General features: G+C 42.4%; 1 protein-coding gene across 1 annotated transcript in view; it reads right to left on the bottom strand.

Annotated features, from left to right (window-relative positions):
- PASD1 (PAS domain containing repressor 1) overlaps window positions 1–14,771 on the bottom strand; it is a 94,863-nt gene extending 80,092 nt beyond the window's left edge. The window contains exons 1-2 of the mRNA XM_082609689.1: window positions 14,656–14,771; window positions 10,806–11,023 (exon numbers count right to left, since the gene is read on the bottom strand). The gene's annotated coding sequence lies outside the window, so the exon portion shown is untranslated. The remainder of the gene's footprint in view (window positions 1–10,805; window positions 11,024–14,655) is intronic.
- Window positions 14,772–20,628: the final 5,857 nt, after the last annotated feature.

The following is a 20,628-nucleotide window of genomic DNA, read 5'->3' as shown; positions in this document are numbered from 1 at the left end:
ATATATACAATGGAATATTACTCAGCCATAAAAAGAAATGAAATTGAGTTATTTCTAGTGAGGTGGATGGACCTAGAGTCTGTCATACAGAGTGAAGTAAGTCAGAAAGGGTAAAACAAATACCGTATGCTAACACATATATGTGGAATCTAAAAAACAAAATCAAAAAATGGTCATGTTGGGCTTCCTTGGTGGCGCAGTGGTTGAGAGTCCGCCTGCTGAAGCAGGGGTCATGGGTTCGTGCCCCGGCCCGGGAAGATCCCACATGCTGCGGAGCAGCTGGGTCTGTGAGCCATGGCCGCTGAGCCTGCATGTCCGGGGCCTGTGCTCCGCAACTGGAGAGGCCACAGCAGTGAGAGGCCCGCGTACCGCAAAAAAAAAAAAAAAAAAAAAAAGGTCATGTCAATGACATGTATAACTGATTAAATTTGTTAAAAAAAAAAAAACCTAAAAAAATATTATCCTGAAATGGTTAAATAAGTAAGCATAGTATCCTTAAAAAAAAAAAAAAAAAAAGGTCATGAAGAACCTAGGGGCAAGATGGGAATAAAGACAGAGACCTACTAGAGAATGGACCTGAGGATACGGGGAGGGGGAAGGGTAAGCTGGGACAAAGCGAGAGAGAGGCATGGACATATATACAGTACCAAACGTAAGGTAGATGGCTAGTGGGAAGCAGCTGCATAGCACAGGGAGATCAGCTGGGTGCTTTGTGACCACCTGGAGGGGTGGGATAGGGAGGGTGGGAGGGAGGGAGATGCAAGAGGGAGGAGATATGGAGATATGTGTATATGTATAACTGATTCACTTTTTTATAAAGCAGAAACTAACACACCGTTGTAAAGCAATTATACTCCAATAAAGATGTTAAAAAATTACAACTCATAAGATTATATCTCATCACTTATTCATCCACCTGAAGGAAACATAATTTTCCAATGGATAAAATCAAGAATGGAAATTAAACTAGAGTGGATTATGTAGTTCATGTACCACGTACAGTGCCAAATAAGCCCAGAATGGCAAGTGGCAAAGTCACGCTGCAACTGAGATCCAGAAACAGGATCAGACTTCCTGATTCCTTTGGGGTGTCCCTAATGAGTGGCTTTTCTTTTCTTGAACACGAATTCTTTCATCAGGCTCTCCCTGCACAGACCTGGGCGCTGGACTGGGCGAGGTGGTGGGGGAAGGCAGCAATGAAGGAAATGAGCCCAATAGCACAGGCACACACACATCTACACAGGTCACACGTCCACTCTTTCCCAGACCGAAGCTGAGGCTCATTCTCTGCATATTTTTTGGCCTCTTCTGAGGACAGGGCCAGGTCAACTGTGTCCATTGTTGTATTTCCGGGTACCCCTCACTGTTCCTGGTAGAAAATGCATGCTGCATATATGCTTGTTGAATGAATAAATGAATGAAAAAGCACCGAGTCCTAACTGCCAAAATGCTGATGAGCAGCCAAACGTTGCTGAACGCCTCTCACCCAGCTAATCCTGTTCCTAAAAGACAGATGAGTTAAACAAAAAACAAGAAACAAAAAACAAACAAAGGCAAACCCAGATCCGTAGAGAAACAAAGTCAGATCTAAAAGTGTATCTCGGGACTTCCCTGGTGGTGCAGTGGATGAGAATCCACCTGCCAATGCAGGGAACACGGGTTCGAGCTCTGGTCCCAGAAGATCCCACATGCTGCGGAGCAACTAAGCCCATGTGCCACAACTACTGAGCCTGCGCTCTAGAGCCCACAAACCACAACTACTGAAGCCCGCCTGCCACAACTACTGAGCCCGTGTGCCACAACTACTGAAGCCCATGCGCCTAGAGCCCGTGCTCCGCAACAAGGGAAGCCACTGCGATGAGAAGCCCGCGCACTGCAACAAAGAGTAGCCCCCGCTCGCTACAACCAGAGAAAGCCCGTGCACAGCAATGAAGACCCAACGCAGCCAAAACTAAATGAAAATAAAAAATTGAGGGCTTCCCTGGTGGCGCAGTGGTTGAGAGTCCGCCTGCCGATGCAGGGGACACAGGTTCGTGCTCCGGTCCGGGAGGATCCCACATGCCACGGAGCAGCTGGGCCCGTGAGCCATGGCCGCTGAGCCTGCGTGTCCGGAGCCTGTGCTCCGCAACGGGAGAGGCCACAACAGTGAGAGGGCTGCGTACCGCACCAAAAAAAAAAAAAAAAAAAAAAAAAAATTGAGAAGGTGGAATATTGAAAAGTACAGGAATCAGATGGGGAAATTGATGTGGTCAGACAGGCTGGGTTCTCTAACTGAAGATGTTAACATTTTAATTTAATTTGTAAGCTAGTTGGGCACTACAGCAAATTTCTGAGAAGGGACTAATACAATCAAAGCAACTTTAAGAGAGATGATACCAGGGGCTGAAGCAGACAGGCTGAGGAAAGCCATGAGTTTAGCAGGTCTGCTGAAGGAACAGAAGAAAGTTGCAAGACAGGACAGATTTCAGACATGGCATAAAGGAGGCAGACAAAAATGAGAAGAGACAAAGAATGGGTTACAAGGCAGATGTGATACTTCCGTTATGGGCCTGGGGGCAGCGGGGGCTCAAGAGGCTGAAGGTCACAAGGCCAAAGGTGTCCTTTACTAGAGGGAAACTGGGTTATGGAAGAGTCTGGAGAGAAAATTCACCAGCTGTGGGTTCTCTTGCTTGTTTAGGCATCAATGAAACATGTAGGAAAACCCACCCTCTATTTGATAAGAATTATCGATTCGACCACGTAGATAAGAGCAATAATTGGACACATGACTTGGCGATCTCTTCTAGTCTATTCTACGAGAGGCACATGAAGAATATTTGAAATTCGACCCATCACTATAGTGCCCCAAGGCAGTGACCTGAGGAGGGGAAGATAAAACCTTGGAAATATTCAATGAGAAGAATAGAGGGAGTGAGCAGCAGCCAGGAGAGAGAAGAGAGCCCAAGCAAGCAAGGAGCACAGACCAAGCAGCTTCTCCACCCCGGACAATTAGGAGGAAGTCCAGGATCAGGAAAGAAACCAGGAGAGAACTGGGAACAACAGACACATTCAATTTATTAGTACTAGCATTTTTACAAAACCAGTTCTATCTGCTTTTCTTCCTGGAAACACCTAACCTGGGTGATCTCCCTCCCAGCCCTGCACAAAGCCTATCTGCCCAGAAAGGCTTAGCTGGCCTCTGTCACGGGGGCCTTTGGACAAAGAAGAGGGATTTGCATAAAGGTGGTCTGCTGAGTACAGCCCCTATTTGAGGCCTGGCAGCGTTGAAAGAGCCATTCTCCAACCTGGCAGTGTAATCCTAATGGAGAGCTTTTGTCCCCCAGGCTGTGGTGGGCCGCTTTATTCAGCTGACAATCCACAGTGAAAGAATGAACGAACCGTCTCCTTTTGGTAACACTCAGGCAGCTGGCAGCCCACAGGCTGAGGGCTTACCCAATAAGAGGCAGGACAACTGTCAGCCTCAGACCCAAAAGGTGCTCCACGAGGGAGTGCGTACTGCTAGTGCTCCTGGCTGCATGTTGGGCGCTCACCACTCAAGACAAAGGTCCTGGAGCCCGACCTCCACAGAGGAAAGGGGCTGAGGGAGCTGGGAGCTCCGGCAAAGCCATGCCCTACAATACTTCCTAAAGAGATCAAAAACCTTTCAGCACCGTGAAGCCCCTTCCACAGTTTTGTAGAAATCTATAATCATTTCCTATTAGAACGCTGGGAAAGAGCCAGGTTTCTGGTTTCTTTTGCGATTTCATTTTTTTAAAAAGAAATTGATTTTTGTTTTCTTCCTTTTGAGAGTGTGAAATTTACAAAACAGAATGGAGACTCAACGCAAACAATTCTACCACTCAGAGGCAAATACTGCCATTTCAGATGATTTCTTTCCAGTCTTTTTAATGTAGCTCTGAAAATTCTGTAAATACAGTTTGTCCTCAGGGCAAGTCTAACTGATCCCTATTTTTCAACTAACAAATAAGCCCTTTCAAATTGAAGTGGTTTCTCCTAAGTTATCTTAACCCCCTTACCTTAAGGTAATTCCCCAGTTTTACTGAATTCTGTTCCATTCTTCTGTGTACCCTAGGCTGCCTTACCCAATAAAGCAGGGAAATTGTCTCCCAGAAGCTGTTGAACACTTTCTTTAAAAGGGGCCATATTCAATAATGAAAACCCATATACAACAAAAATAATTTAAGATCTATATATGAATTATGTGCCACTATCACATAAAAGATTAAAATATATATATACCACTTTACTAAAAATTTTCTCAATTTATTAGCTACACAGTTCTCGAATTAGAAAGAGGGGCCAAAGAAACCTTCCATTTCCTGAATGAAAAACTGTGGACCTCCTCACTTAAAATGATCTCCCTCGTTGTTGCTGACTCTTGGCTGTGCCCACGCCAAACACCCTCCTCCCGGCTCCACTCTCGCACATTTCCTTTTCTCCGAATTAATGGTTAAGATACAGCCACGTTAAAGGGAAGCTCTGCGAATGCCCTCGCTGACAGCTGCAATATCCTCCCTGCGCAATACACTTCAAATACCTTCTGGGATCACATATGCTGGAACTTTACACAAAAAGTTTCCACTTGTTTCTTGGGGACTGCACAGAAAAATGAAACAGCTCGCACTGGGAGTTTCCAGATTCTGCATGTTGATTGCCTTTGTTTGTGAATTTCACCTCAAAGTACAATCTGTTCCTGCAGACCGACCTTCAACTTCCCAGTCAAACTCTTGCCTGTGACTTTAAAACTTCCTCATTTCAAAGCGCTGTGTGGTCCATGCTATACAGCAGAGCTCGCACCTAGGTTTCCTGAGAAGATCAGGAAACAGAGCCGATACTAGAGAAGGCAAAGAATAAACAGCCTTGACTAAGTTCTGTCTGCATGGTACCCAGGAATGCTTAAAAGTGGTCTTGACCCAGCCTGGGAAGCATAGTGAAGCTTTCACAACTTATGCCTAGACTAAGGAATATATTTATTGCTTTAAATGAAGAAGCAACGGACTTACAAGTTCATTCCCCCAAATGGGAGACCTGAAGTTAGAGTATAGCAAGCCAAAAAAAAAAAAAAAAAACTTGCTTTAATCCACGCTTTAAAAATTATTACTCAAGTGGCTTAACAAGGTTGCAAAACTAATGGAAATCAGACAGGAGGAAGATGGTGGAGTAGGAGGATGTGGATTGGAGCTCACCTCCCTTCGCAAACACATCAAAGTTACATCTACATGAAAAGCAATCCTCACTGAAAACAAACAGGAGACTGGCAGAAAGACCCTTCTACAACTAAGGCTACAAATAGCCACACGAAGTCAGGTAGGAAGGGAAGAGAAGCGAGCAGGTCAGGACCCACTCCCCTACTGGGGGACACAGGAGAAGAGGGGGATATCGTGGGCTCAGAGATGCCCCCCGGTGAGTGAGCAGTTCGAAGACCTCTTAGCTAGTATGAAAACCAGTGGCACTTACAACAGGGGCTGCAGGAGACCTAGACTCCACTCATGAACAGTGTGCACACAAGCTTGCTCACTCCTGCACCTGGAGGGTATTATGCTTAGGGACATAAGTCAGACAGAGAAAGACAAATACTGGATGATATCACTTACATGTGGAATCTAAAAAACACAACAAACTAGTGAAGATAACAATACAGAAACAGACTCACAAGTATAGAGAACAAGCTAGTAGCTAGCAGTGGGGAGAGGGAAGGGGGGAGGGGCAAAAAAGGGGTAGGGAATTAAGAGGTACAAACTACTATGTATAAAATAAATAAGCTACAAGGTACAGCACAGGGAATATAGCCAATATTTTATAAGAACATTAAATGGAGTATAATCAATAAAAATGTTGAATCACTGTGTTGTCACCCAAAACTTACAGAATATTGTAAATCAACTATGCTTCAATAAAAAGTAGAAAAAAAGTGGAAATCAACATTCTTGAAGTCAGAATGCTTAGAATCCAGTCCCCGTTCTGCAGTAGCTGTGTGTCCTTAGGCAAGTCACCTGGCCTCTCTGAGCACCTGTAAAATGGTGCTAAGTCCTAACACCACGAACCCATAAGGTCTCTCTGAGGAGCATCAGATACCATAAAGGAGGGGCAGCTCCATGGAAAGTCTAAGGTTTACATTAATAAGGGGACAAGCAACAAGAAGACACACTGGGAGTTCAAAACCTCTTGGTTTTGTCCCAAAAAACAACAGCCTTCACAAATTCAACAAATACTGTAGGAAGTAAAAGATACATTGCCAAAAATTAAAAACAAAAAGGAAAAATCTTGGAACATTGGTGCATGCATATATTATGGTTAAATATATAATGCAGAGAGAAGAATGCTAATCAAATTCATGAATTTATGCTTTAATTTCCAAAGCTAAATATTATGGCTTGATTGAGTACTATCTAGTATGCCTTGATCTCAGGTATTAGCATACGAAAGGCTGACTGCCCTTAGCTCTCTGCCCTCCCAAAGGTACCACTTGTATATTTAAATATGGGGCACATTTATTAGTGGTCATGCACACTGTATAGTTAAAGAACAACCTGTTACTTAAATAGTCCACGTAATAGTTAGAAATAGAATCAGACGAAAAACTCATCAACCTCCAAAGCATCCTTCCCTAGTGGGACATTAGCTAGACTCAAGTCAAGACACATACCCAAAAATATATATCAAACAGCAAGAACAATATTCTGTTTCTCATAAACAATATTTGTAAGTCAGTTTAATATTTATGTGGTGTTTAGGAAAAGCCTGCCAGAGATCTTAAGCTCTTGATAAAGGACAAAGGGAAAATGTAAAATTTCTTTGCAGAGCCTAAACAGGGAGGCCAACTTCAAAGGAGGTTTATGTGCTCTATTACAAAACCTGACAATTATTTGCCTCTTGTCTTTCAAGAGACTGATGTTCTGGGATTATCACCTTGAAAACCCAGTGGGAACCTTTGCCACACGTAGCTGGCACCTATCAACATTCAGACATAGCACAAGTGACCAGGGCATGACAGACAGAGCAGTTTTTATGGGTAGAGCAGGTAGACATGACTCAGTTTTCCCACACCAGAGCCATCAAGAGATGCCAAGAGTCCACAGAAACCTCGACGATTCTGGGTCTTGTTTCCAGCTTAGCCTGCTCTTGGCAGATGGAAGGGTCCAGTTCCCTCCTCTCCCCGCAAGTGCCAGGCCCATGCTCAGAGGCAGGTATCTCCCTGTGTACTGACTGACTGATGAGAGGGTCGGTACCCAGGCCTTCTCATCACTAAGCCCAGAGGCCTCTCCCACCTGGCCACACTGGCCCAAGTACTTTCAAAGTCATGGGTCAGGGCTTCCCTGGTGGCGCAGCGGTTGAGAGTTCGCCTGGCGATGCGGGGGACGCGGGTTCGTGCCCTGGTCTGGGAGGATCCCGCGTGCCACGGAGCGGCTGGGCCCGTGAGCCATGGCTGCTGAGCCTGCACGTCCGGAGCCTGTGCTCCACAACGGGAGAGGCCACAACAGTGAGAGGCCCGCGTACCGCAAAAAAAAAAAAAAAAAAACAGAAACAGACTCACAGAGACAGAAAAACAAACTAGAGGTTGCCAAAGGGGAAAGAGGAGGGTAGAGAGGCAAATTAGGGGTATGGGATTAACAGATGCAAACTACTAGGTATAAAATAGATAAGCAACAGTATGTACTGTATAGGACAGCAACTTATACCCATTATCTTGCAATAACCTATAAAAGAATATAATCTGCAAAAATAATGAATTACTACACCATAAACACAAAACTAACACAATATTATAAATTAACTGTACTTCAATCTCTAAAAAAACACTGAAATGATAGAATATTTAAATTTTTAATATTAAAAAACTCACAAAAACAAGCAAACAAAACCCTCAAGTGGCTCCTTCGAAAAGCTACCCTTGCAAAGCGGCCCTCAGAACCAGAAAGTGTACAGCCTCCCAGCAGACCAACTGCTTGGTCTACTACAGCAGGCTGGTCTCTTGCTTTCCATACCCCCTCCACTGTGCTAATGGAGGCCCACCGGGCCCATCAGAGAGCCAGGAGAGCCCAGGAGAGCCTCTGGCTTTGTTCCTTACTCAAAAATCTGTTTCTGAAGTTTAGGCTGATGCTGGGAACTTTGTCGAAGTTTCTGCAGAGGAATCAGAGTGCCTCCTGCCATGATACCTGTAACGTCTGCCACATGGAAGCCTCAAAATGCCTGGCTTCACACCGAGGCACCCCGTGGGCCTCCCAACCAGCCCTCCCTGCCGGGGTGCTCAGGAAGACAAAGGCCCAGGGGAGACGTCTCTCCAAGAGGTTCACACAGCACGGGACAAAATGGTGCCCCGCCACTCAAGGTGCATTCCGCTAGAGCGGCCCTCACCAGCAAGGCCCCAGCCCACCGCACTCAACCTGTCCGAAGTCTCCACCGTGTGCAGGGAGCTGAGAGCCAGGGGTTTATATAAGAGGTGGGGACGGCGAGCCCTCGAAGCTCCTCCGTGGCCTCCAGTCGTCACTAAAGGTTCCCAAGTGAGACTCCCAGGGTGCAAAGCGGGGGCTCTTGGCTGTTGGGTCCCAGAGGCCTTTTGGGGGCCTGAGGGGCGGAACGCTCCGCCCTTCCTGGATACCCGGATTCCCACCAAGTAGTGCCGGATGAGGGGCGTGGAGCCAGAAGATGGAGGCTTTTCAGGTCTAATCTGGGCTCCAAAGTGGAACTAAACAAGCTCACATCTCCCCTAATCAAAAGGTCTGCTGTACCTGGAGAGGAACTAAAATCTCGTCCGTAGCTAAGTGTCGAGTATTCAGTCCTGACCGGTTGACGCCATTCGCCACTCACCGCTCGACTCGCTGCTCGCCGCTCTCTGCTCTGCAGGGTGGGCTGAGCTGTGCCCAGAACCCCGAGAGGTCAGAGGTAGAGCAACTAATGAAGGTTGCATTTTACCTGCTAAAAGCGGGGCCATCCAGAGGTCAAAAGTTTCTTCCACCCTCCCCCATCTGCGCTCATTTCCTGCCTTTCTCTGGAGAGACCCCCAGCAGAGTTTTCACAGTTTCCCTTTATTACGTTATCTAATGCATCAAGTCTGTTTCTAAAGACTCTCTAGGGAAGACAATTTCGCAGCTTCCCTCAGTCAGCCCCTCCAGAATCGAATAACCCTGCCTGAGGAAAGATTTACCACTACATGTTTTCTCAAGCTGGCCAATTTTGTGACAAGGGAAAAGGACCTTCAGTGAGTTGAAAGATGGGTACCCAACTTTAATCCAGATCCAGCATGCAGTGCACGATGAACAAAGAAAGTATGAATTTAACACCACTAATATTAAACTTAATTCATAATAGTGACAACCCTTGCCCCTCAGACAAGGAGGATATGCCACAAAAAGTTCTCCAGAGCTTTCTATCTCCAATGCAATCCTTCTGATTTCAAAACTGGATCACTGAAGGGAATTCCCTGGCAGGCCAGTAGTTAGGACCCTGCGCTTTCACCACCAAGCCCCGGGTTCCATCCCTGGTTAGGGAACAAAGAGCCCACAAGCCAAGCAGGGTGCAGCAAAAACAAAACTAAACAAAAAACAAAAAAAAAACCCACAAACAAACAAAGAAACAAAAAACTGGATCACTCAATCATTTCACAATGTATACACATATCAAAACATCCCGTGGGGGCTTCCCTGGTGGCGCAGGGGTTGAGAGTCTGCCTGCCGATGCAGAGGACGCGGGTTTGTGTCCCGGTCCGGGAAGATCCCACGTGCCGCGGAGTTTCTGCAGAGGAATCAGAGTGCCATGGCCGCTGAGCCTGCGCGTCTGGAGCCTGTGCTCCGCAACGGGAGAGGCCACAACAGTGAGAGGCCCGCATACCGCAAAAAAATAAAATAAAATAAAAAATCACGTGGTACACCTTAAATATGTATTTTTAACTTGTCAATCATATCTCATTAAAACTCGGGGAGGTGGGATGCACTGCTCTGTGGAGTAGTCTTTGGATGTATTCTTTTCTCCATGCTAAAATTAAAGATAAAAATCCTGAACGGTTATGGAGTTTAGAAAGAAGCTCCTGAACTCAGTTTCAGGAGGGACTAATTTTGAAACAGCATGAGTCCTCCCGAAGTGTATTTTAAGTAGACCATTCTGATTTGTAGCTGTATTACACCTTTCAAGCACTACAAACTCTAATTATTTAGTTTAAAAGCTTCAGCATGGCATTACATCTGCAAGAACCAGGAAACAATAGAGCAAAAAGATGCTTAGTGAGGCAGGCATTTATGTAACACTTCCCAAGTCCTAAAGCACAATGCTGCAAGGGGGGCAGAAAGGTCAGGTCCCATCTTCACCAACTTTCATGTTCTTTTTATCCTTAAATAAATGGATTCTTTCAGTGGCAGACTGCATGCAAGGGGGTAATGATAGCATATAGGTATGTAATGCTTGTCATTTGTAGAGCACATCATTAGCATTAATTAACTTTAATTATGCAATTAGTGCTGAGTTGTCAGAGACAACATTCAAAAGAGAGCGATTATTAAATGCATTAATCCTAATAACCATCAGCCAGGCTTCCTTGGAAACGAGGCATAACTCACCCCCCAAAGCAGAGAGATTAGCAGTAGCAGAGCAGGAAGAGCTTGGGCTTGAGTATAAATCCTGGCCAGTCCTGGAGAAGGTAATTAACATCTCTGAAGCCATGGCAGGCCCAATAATAAATAATACCTGCCTCATAGAGTTGGGAGGATTTGATGGGATGATGCATGCAGAGTGCCTGGCACAGGGCCTAGGAGGAAGGAGGCCCTGGTCAGTGCGGCTGTAATTACCATCAGGAATCACAATAGAATGCTCACCAAACCAGGGAGGGCTTCCATCCCCCCTGGACACAGCATGCAGGATTTGAGGAACTTCCACTGGTCTTGCTTGGAGGTACCACCTTATCTCTGGTCTTTCTCACAGGGGACCAGTTGATATCAGACATTAGGTAAGCACTCCTCTGCAAAGAAAGGACAGCCATGAGTGGCTTCTATAGCAAGCCCCCAAATTCCATGGACGTCTCCAAAGAATTTCCCTGGAAGACAAAAAAAAAAAAACAAGTGATGTAAGGTTTTATCTCTGTGTGGTCATCAAACTGCTGGTTCTTTGTTTCATCCCCAAAGGAGATAAGTATCTCATTTTCACATCTCTTAAGGGAAAAGAGAAGGCGCTTGTACAAAACCGACATCAAGTCACTCCTGGCTTGTAAGGCCACCCACACACTCGTCCATCTCCAGTTCATTCAGAGGCCATTTTGTGGAGCTGTGGTAATATTTCTACTACATCTGAAAAACACTGATCAGTGTGTGATTTGAGATTCCATTAAAAGTCCCCCATTTTTCCTGGTATGATATGAATATAGAGTAGTATACCTTAATGAATTATGGTCTATTTTACTTTTCGGAAAATTCAATGATAAACACATGAGAGGAATTTAAGGAGTGCTATTTTAATTCATTTTGAAGTTTTAAAAATCCATCAAGGAATTCTGGAAGGATCTTCCCTTAATATCCTTATGCTTTTCCATTCTATCCATCAAATAGAAAGTGGATGGCCGCTATTTTGTTATGTACAACATTCTCCATTAAGCCAGGAGTATGTGCCTGAAAAAAGATCTGCTTCTAGATGCCAGGCCCCTCCTATAGAGCATGGTTGTTGCTCTGGACAACAACCGTGCAAAAATTCCAAAAACAGAGTCATACTTTCTGGTGCTAAAAATGCTCTTTAGGCGAAAAAGGTGTGTGAACTGTCCTCCCCCATCACTAGCCCTGTTTAAGTCCACGACGGCGTCAGCTCTAACCTGCACTCTTGACTAGAGTCCTCACTACCCACGCTCTCGGCCCCTCCAAACTGTTCTCCCCCCAGCAGCCAGAGTGGCCTCTAAAAGTGTTCATGTTACATCATTCCCATGGCAGGGATGCTGTTGGCTTCCCTCATTCCTGGCTATTGAGGAAGGCCCAATCCCGTCCTCACCTCCTCTAATACCATCCCAGTTTTAATGGCTACTTTTCTGTCCTCACTCCACAACAGTTAGAAGATATATATATAATCTTATTATATACATATACATAGGTGATCTTACTATATACACGATATTTATTATATATTATATATATATATCTTATATACATATAACTTTGCTATAACTTTTACTAAATATTTTGATGTGACGAACTATGGAAAGACATGTTTTGACATTGGAACCCTGAAAAAAATAATGGTTCCTTCTGGGAGATCACTAACTAAAAAGAAAACAAAAAGATGTTAAAATATGTTCTCAGAGAGCTCAAACAAACATGCTTCCTTCTTCCTCTACTTCCAACTTAAAGAATCAGTTTAGAACATTGACATTACCTATGTTCTTCAACCTACAGAGTGTTCGTGAAGCTCCCAAAAGGCTCCTACAATGATGTGGGTGGGTGTGAGTAGGGAACTTGCTGGGGCTCCTGCCTTGGTGATGCTGGCATATCCAGGCTGGCCTCCTAGGTGGCCCGGCCCCAGCCCATCACTTTCTAACTGAGGACACTGAGGCCCATTGAATCCAGTGAGAAGGATAGTGCAGAATCTGAGGGCTAGAGCTCGGCTGTGCCCAGACGGCAAGCCTGGGCTGCTCCCACTTTATCATGCCCACATGTATTTTGCCCCTACAAAAAGGTTGCTTTGAAACAGAGGATGAACGGGCTTCTAAAGCTCTTCATAAATCCCCAACAAACAGAAAGATAGACTTAAACAGAAGCATATCAGTAATTACATTAAATGAAAATAGTCTAAAAACCTCAATTAAAAGATTAAGATTGTCAGACTGGAGAAATAAATCGAGGCTGACCTCTACTCTTTTCTACAGGAAAGACAATTAGATACAAAGATGAAGAGCAGTTTAAAGTTAAAGGATGAAAAACTAGATACCATGCAAATTCTAGTCATAAGAAAAATGGAGTGGCTATATTCATATCAGACAATGTAGACTGCAGAGCAAGTAATACTACCAGAGATAAAGAGTAACATTTCATAATAATAAAAGAGTCAATTTAAGAAGACGTAACAGAAAACAATTCCATTTACAACAGCCTCACAAAGAATAAAATACTTAGAAATAAACTTAACCAAGGAGGTCCCCCTTCCCACATACCTGTCCTATGTATCCCTTCCATCTGGCTGTTCCTGAATTATATCCTTTTATAATAAACTGATAATCTAGTTTAAAAGAAAACAAAAGAAAGAATAGAAGGGCATGTTTCTGGGACATCTGCAACAGGGAACACTCTGGTTCAAGGTGACCAGAGAGTCCCCGGCTCTGTGCCACTGACACCATCTTTTCCTCTTATCGGAATCTAAGAGGACTCTCGTATGGGTACGTGGTGTGTGCATGCCCACGTATGGCCAAGTGGTCAGGGATGTGGGGGAGTTACAGGTGGCCTGGACTTCACATGACAGGATGAGTTGCTATCCCAATTTCTTAAGATCAACCTTTCTTTTTTAAAAATAAAGAAGCCAAAAATAAAAGCAAACAAGTTTTGTTCATTGGTTCATTTGTCTTTGTTTGATTTTTACAAAACAAAAAAAAGGAAAGAAAAGAAAGGGGTCTCTGGCAAAAGCTGCCTTCCAAACTATACGCAGTTTTTCAGTAACTTCTTTGGTAAAGAAATAAATATAGTGGGCACAAGACACCTCCCATTCCAGTGCATTCAAGTCAGTTTCAGTTGAGAATCTTGGTCATTGTTCTGGACCCCTAGTGTAGACCTTGGTGCTAGACCATGACAATGGTTCTTTAGCTGTCCTGGTTTTCTCTGGCCTCTCTAGCCATCCAAACCAGTGGCTGGGGCTTGCAGAGAGAGGGGGGCTTCCCTTTGTTTGACAAATACTGGACTTGATAGATGTTAGTTTGTCTTTGCCTCCCCAATCTAGCCCGAGGACTCCTTTCCAGCTTCCTGGTTCCTGCAGTGGTACTACCTCTGTGCTAGCCGTGCCACATTGTTCACCTGCCCAAAGCTTCTCAAGTCTGACGCTCTTCCATTCCACCACAACCGTCTGCAACTCCAGAGACCAGAGATCCCATGGGGGTTTACAGCATCAAGCCCATGTGTGGTAGAGGAACAGGACAGGGCAGGGTGCGGGGGTGAATTTAATTTGTGATTTCATGCTACATAGGTCAGATAAATTTCTCCTCTGAGCAGCCTCAGAGTCCCACCTTTCATATCTCCAAACAGCCCATGTAGTCTTCCACAACACTGAGACTGAGTGCCTCCTTAAATTTTGTGCCCTAGGCACCTCCCTTGCTCACCCTAGTTCCAGCCTTTTTGCTCAGTTCTCTTTTTATGGGAGACCTCAGGAAGGTTGGGCCATCACTGACCTCTTCCATCTTTTTAAGGTGGATGATAAAGACCCTAGAGCTGACTTCCCCACCCCAAGTAAAGAGCCCTGGGACTCTACTCCTTTCTGTTCTGAAGTAGTTACTACTGCCCGAGCCATCCTGGGGCAGCTGAAACCAAAAGCACAGGCTTCTGGTGCAGAACCTAAGATGACTTCGTAGGAGAAAACATCCTCACCTAAAGACTGTGAGCGAGGCAATCTTTTGCCCTCTGGTCTTTTTTTTTTTTTTTTTTTTTTTTCCAGCATTCGTGTAATTATTTGTGGCTTCCGTTGCTATGGAAAGAAAACACCACTTACTGTGACAACTGTAGCCGCTTAAGGTGCACAGCTCGTCTCAGGCCATGAAGCTTCAAAAATACTGAAATGTGTAGGGGTTTCATGTCCCTCCTTTTTAAAACATCAACCAAATGTTCTTCTCTCCAGAAAAGCCACCCGAGTATTCACCACTTTCTCTGTGTTACCTGTCATGAAAAACCAGCAGACCTCAACAAGAAATACCCAAGGGCTGAAATCAAAGGAAATTTTAGTAAACATTCAATTTTTAAAAGATTTTAACATTCAATCAAAAAACAAATAAATGGAGATTTACTGTGTACCTATTTTGCACCAGATGTGTGTAGATTCTTTCACATACATTTCATGTAAGTGTGATTTGACCTCTCTTTACAGAAGACAGAAACAGACCCAGGAAAGTTAAATAACTAGTCCCAAGAGATAGAACTGGCATTCAAACCCAGAGTGGACTGGCTCCACCCAGCCTACCTCGAGCAGTACAATCACCTGATGATTGTAATCAGTCAAAAACTGAGGGTTCAGAATGAGCTTTAAAAAAAATAGAAAACGAAGAGTTCTTGTTTAAAAAAATTTTGTGATCCAATTACTGGCCTTCTTGTCAGTATACCTTGGGAACAGCTATAGTCCCCTCTCATCTGGCTCCCTCTGCCCTGGGTTGGATCAGAAATTATGAGGGTGGGTGGTGGGTGAGGAAATATTGTCAAGGATGTGGAGAAATTGGAACCTTCATGCCCTGCTGGTGGGAATGTCAATATAGCCACATTGGAAAACAGTCTGGCAGTTCCTCAAAAGGTTAAACATAGAGTTACTATAGGACCCAGCAGTTCAGCTCCTAGGTATATGCCCAGGAGAATTGAAAACATACGTCCATACAAAAACTTGTACAGGAATGCTCATACAGCATTATTCAGAAGAGCCAAAAAAATGGAAACAACCCAAATGTCACTCAATTGATGAATTGATAAACAAAATATGGAATATCCATAAAATGGAATATTATTGGGCCATAAAAATGGACGAAGTACTAATTGATGATACAAAATGGATGAAGCTTGAAGACATTATGCTAAGTGAAATAAGCTGCTCCCAAAATAGCATATACTGTATAACTCCACTTATATGAGGTACCTAGAGTAGTCAAATATATATAGACAGAAAGTAGAATGAATGGTGGGCTGGTAGCCAGAGGTTAGAGAAAAGAGGAAATGGAAAATTGTCATTTATGGGTATAGAACTTAGGTTTTGCAAGATTTAAACAGTCCTAGAGATTAGTTATGCAACAATATGAATGTACTTGACATTAATGAACTGTACATTTAAAAATGATTAAGATAGAAATTTTATGTTATGTGCATTTAACCACAATAAAAATAGATTCCATTTATAATGAATGAACTGTCCAGAATAGGCAAACTCATAGAGACAGAAAATAGATTACTGATGCCAGGATCTAGGGGGAAGGAGAATGGGGAATGACTGCTAATGGGTAAGGGGTTTCCTGGGGGGCTGACAAAAATGTTCTAGAATTACATAATGGTGATGTTTGCACAACCTTTTGAACACTCTGAAAAACCACTAAAGTGTACTCTTCTAAAGGGTATATTTTAGGATAAGTAAATCATATATCGATTACAAATTTTATATGATAAAATAGAAGTCTAGGAGTGGGAGCTGGTGTGTATGGCAGACATGAAACTGAGAAGGGTAGGAAGTTGATGATTATGCCCAGCTACAAAGATCTCATCATATTCTGCTCGCACACAATCATGAACCACAGTTGGCTCAAACCAAGGGTGGGCTTCATCTGGAGATCAAATGTTTGAGCAAAATATATATACATCCTTATGATTATTTTAAACATGACACAAAATCACTGTAAAACACAGTTGATACTAGTCATAATGGCTAACTAGAGGATTCAAAAATAAGTATAATATAAATATATACTAATACTCTATTTGAAACCACCTGAAGGTAATTATATACCCTAACCCCATGTCTTTCAAACAAGATCCACCTCATTCTCACTATTTATGTTGGATAATAAAAATCTCTGTGGAAAGCTAATGGGATGCTAGGGTAAATTAACAATAAGCATCATTTAGTTAAACTATTTGAGAAAGCCTGGTTCCTACTGGATTACTCAGAACAGCATCAAAGATCTTGATTGATAGCAGTTTATAACACAAGTTCCTGGCTGCCTCATGGGGCAAGGAATTGCCACAAACCTTTTAGAATGAAGAACAGTGAGGAAGTTCTTGGAAACCGAACTGAGCCTTCAGCTCTACAAGGAGCCCTTCCTTGGAACTAATGGCACACTGGAGTGAATATTCTTCACAGTGTACCTAATTCTTCCCCAAAGGGGTTGTTACACTGAATCCAGCAGCTGAGCCTCTTCTCAGGTTTGTCTTCCAAACTTGGCTTTCTTTCTTTTCTTTTTTTGAGGAAAGTTATTATTTTCCTAGCACTGAAGAAAATTACCAAGGTGAATGCAAATGGAGCCAAGCTAAAAGCATGGCTAGAAATAACTATCAAATTTCAGTAGCAATTGGAATAGAATAGAGTTAAGAGGGAGACAGAGGTACATACGGAATTATAGGATACAATAAAAGTGACATCACAGTTTATGGGAAAGGATAGATTATTTAGTAGGTGGTGCTGGGAAAATTGTCTCATTATGAGCAGAAAAATCAAAATATGTTCCCATTTAACAACTTGTATGAAGGATAATTCCAGATTGTTTCAAGAATAATTATGAAAGGAAAAAATAGTAACATCAACGAAGAAATTTCTAAAAATAAATTTTGTCTGGAGGTAGGGAAGGATTTCTTGAATAAGACTCTAAAACCAAAGACATAAGGTGAAAATTAATTAACTTGATTAGATTAAAATTAAGCCCACAGCAAACATCATTCTCAATGATGAAAAACTGAAAGCATTTCCTCTAAGATCAGGAAGAAGACAAGGATGTCCACTCTCACCACTATTATTCAACATAGTTTTGTAAGTCCCAGTCACGACAATCAGAGAAGAAAAAGAAATAAAAAGAATACAAGTTGGAAAAGAAGAAGTAAAACTGTCACTGTTTGCAGATGACATGATACTTTACATAGAGAATCCTAAAGATGTCACCAGAAGACTACTAGAGCTAATCAATGGATTTGGTAAAATTCCAGGATACAAAATTAATACACAGAAATCTCTTGCATCCCTATACACTAATGAAGAAAAATCTGAAAGAGAAATTAAGAAAACACTCACATTTACCATTGCAACAAAAAGAATAAAATACCTAGGAATAAACCTACCTAAGGAGGTAAAAGACCTGTACTCAGAAAACTATAAGACATGGATGAAAGAAATCAAAGATGACACAAACAGATGGAGAGATGTACCATGTTCTTGGATTGGAAGAATCAATATTGTGAAAATGACTTTATTACCCAAAGCAGTCTACAGATTCAATGCAATCCCCGTCAAATTACCAGTGGCATTTTTTACAGAACTAGAACAAAAAATCTTAAAATTTGTATGGAGACACAAAAGACCACAAATAGCCAAAGCAGTCTTGAGGGGAAAAAAAAATGGAGCTAGAGGAATCAGACTCCCTGACTTCAGATTATACTACAAAGCTACAGTAATCAAGACAGTATAGTACTGGCACAAAAACAGAAATATAGGTCAATGGAACAGGATAGAAAGCCCAGAGATAAACCCATGTACCTATGGTCAACTAATCTATGACAAAGGAGGCCAGGGTATACAATGGAGAAAAGACAGTCTCTTCAATAAGTGGTGCTGGGAAAACTGGACAGCTGTGTGTAAAAGAATGAAATTAGAACACTCCCTAACACCACACACAAAAATAAACTCAAAATGGATTAAAGACCTAAATGTAAGACCAGACACTATAAAACTCTTAGAGGAAATATAGGAAGAACACTCTTTGAGATAAATCACAGTAAGATCTTTTTTGACCCACCTCCTAAAGTAATGGAAACAAAAACAAAAATAAACAAATGGGACCTAATGAAACTTCAAAGCTTTTGCACAGCAAAGGAAACCATAAACAAGATGAAAAGACAACCCTCAGAATGGGAGAAAATATTTGCAAATGAAGCAACTGACAAAGGATTCATCTCCAAAATTTACAAGCAGCTCATGCAGCTCAATATCAAAAAAACAAACAACCCAATCCAAAAATGGGCAGAAGACCTAAATAGACATTTCTCCAAAGAAGATATACAGATTGCCAACAAACACATGAAAGGATGCTCAACATCATTAATCATTAGAGAAATGCAAATCAAAACTACAATGAGATATCATCTCACACCAGTCAGAATGGCCATCATCAAAAAATCTACAATCAATAAATGCTGGAGAGGGTGTGGAGAAAAGGGAACCCTCTTGCACTGTTGGTGGGAATGTAAATTGGTACAGCCACCATGGAGAACAGTATGGAGGTTCCTTAAAAAACTAAAAATAGAACTACCATACGACCCATCAATCCCACTACTGGGCATATACCCTGAGAAAACCATAATTCAAAAAGAGTCATGTACCACCACAGTGTTCATTGTAGCTCTATTTACAATAGCCAGGACATGGAAGCAACCTAAGTGTCCATCAACAGATGAACGGATAAAGAAGATGTGGCATATATATACCATGGAATATTACTCAGCCATAAAAAGAAACGAAATTGAGTTATTTCTAGTGCGGTGGATGGACCTAGAGTCTGTCATACAGAGTGAAGTAAGTCAGAAAGAGAAAAACAAATACCGTATGCTAACACATATATATGGAATCTAAAAAAGGAAAATGGTCATGAAGAACCTAGGGGCAAGACGAGAATAAAGACACAGACCTACTAGAGAATGGACTTGAGGATATGGGGAGGGGGAAGGGTAAGCTGGGACAAAGCGAAAGAGAGGCATGGACATATATACACTACGAAACGTAAGGTAGATAGCTAGTGGGAAGCAGCCGCATAGCACAGGGAGATCAGCTGGGTGCTTTGTGACCACCTGGAGGGGTGGGATAGGGAGGGTGGGAGGGAGGGAGACGCAAGAGGGAAGAGATATGGGAACAGATGTATATGTATAACTGATTCACTTTGTTATGAATCAGAAACTAACACACCAAAAAAAAAAAAAAAAAAGACAGATGGTAGTCTGGGAGAAAATATTTGTAATATTTAAAACCAACAAAGACTAATATTTTAAAAGCATTACAAAAATATTTTTAAAGCATTACAAAAGAGATAGGAAGCTTAATAGAAAATGGGCAAAGGATAAAGGACCAAGACATTTATAAAAGAAGCGACTCTAAAAGCAAACATATAAGAAGATGTTCCTACTCATTGATTAATGTAAATTAAAACATCTATGTGATATCACCCGTTGGCCCAGAAAAATTAGAAAGCTAAAGATTACCAAGTGTTGACAAAGCTGAGATATTGTTGAAATCCTCATGCTTTGCTGTCAGAATACAGAACACGGCCAGTCATTTAGAGAGCAGTCAAGCATTACTCAGTTAAAAAGTATACCCAGTGGCCCAGCAATTTTCCTTTCATAGGTATGTTTTTATGTATTTATATGTATATATATGTGCATACATAGATATAAAATCTCAACTTGCACACACATGTTCATAACAGCATTATTCATAACAGCCAGTCTAAATCTAAATGTCCGTCAATTGTTGAACGAATTTTTAAAATGTGCTTTATCCATACAATGTAATATTATTTAGCCATAAAAATGAAGTACTGATTCATGCTAAGCCAGACAAAAGGACAAATATTGTATGATTCCATTTAAATGAGATATCTAGCATAGGCAAATCAACAGAGACAGAAAGTAAATTAATGGTTGCCAGGTGCTAGAGGTGGGGGGAGAAGGAACTTGACTGATAATGGGTATGGAATTTCTTTTTCGGGTGATGAAAATGTTCTAAACTTAGATTGTAGTG

This window comes from Mesoplodon mirus (assembly GCF_964341445.2).
Source record: "Mesoplodon mirus genome assembly, chromosome: X".
In the NCBI taxonomy this organism is placed as follows: Eukaryota; Metazoa; Chordata; class Mammalia; order Artiodactyla; family Ziphiidae; genus Mesoplodon; species Mesoplodon mirus.
This window is presented reverse-complemented; position numbering and strand designations above follow the sequence as displayed.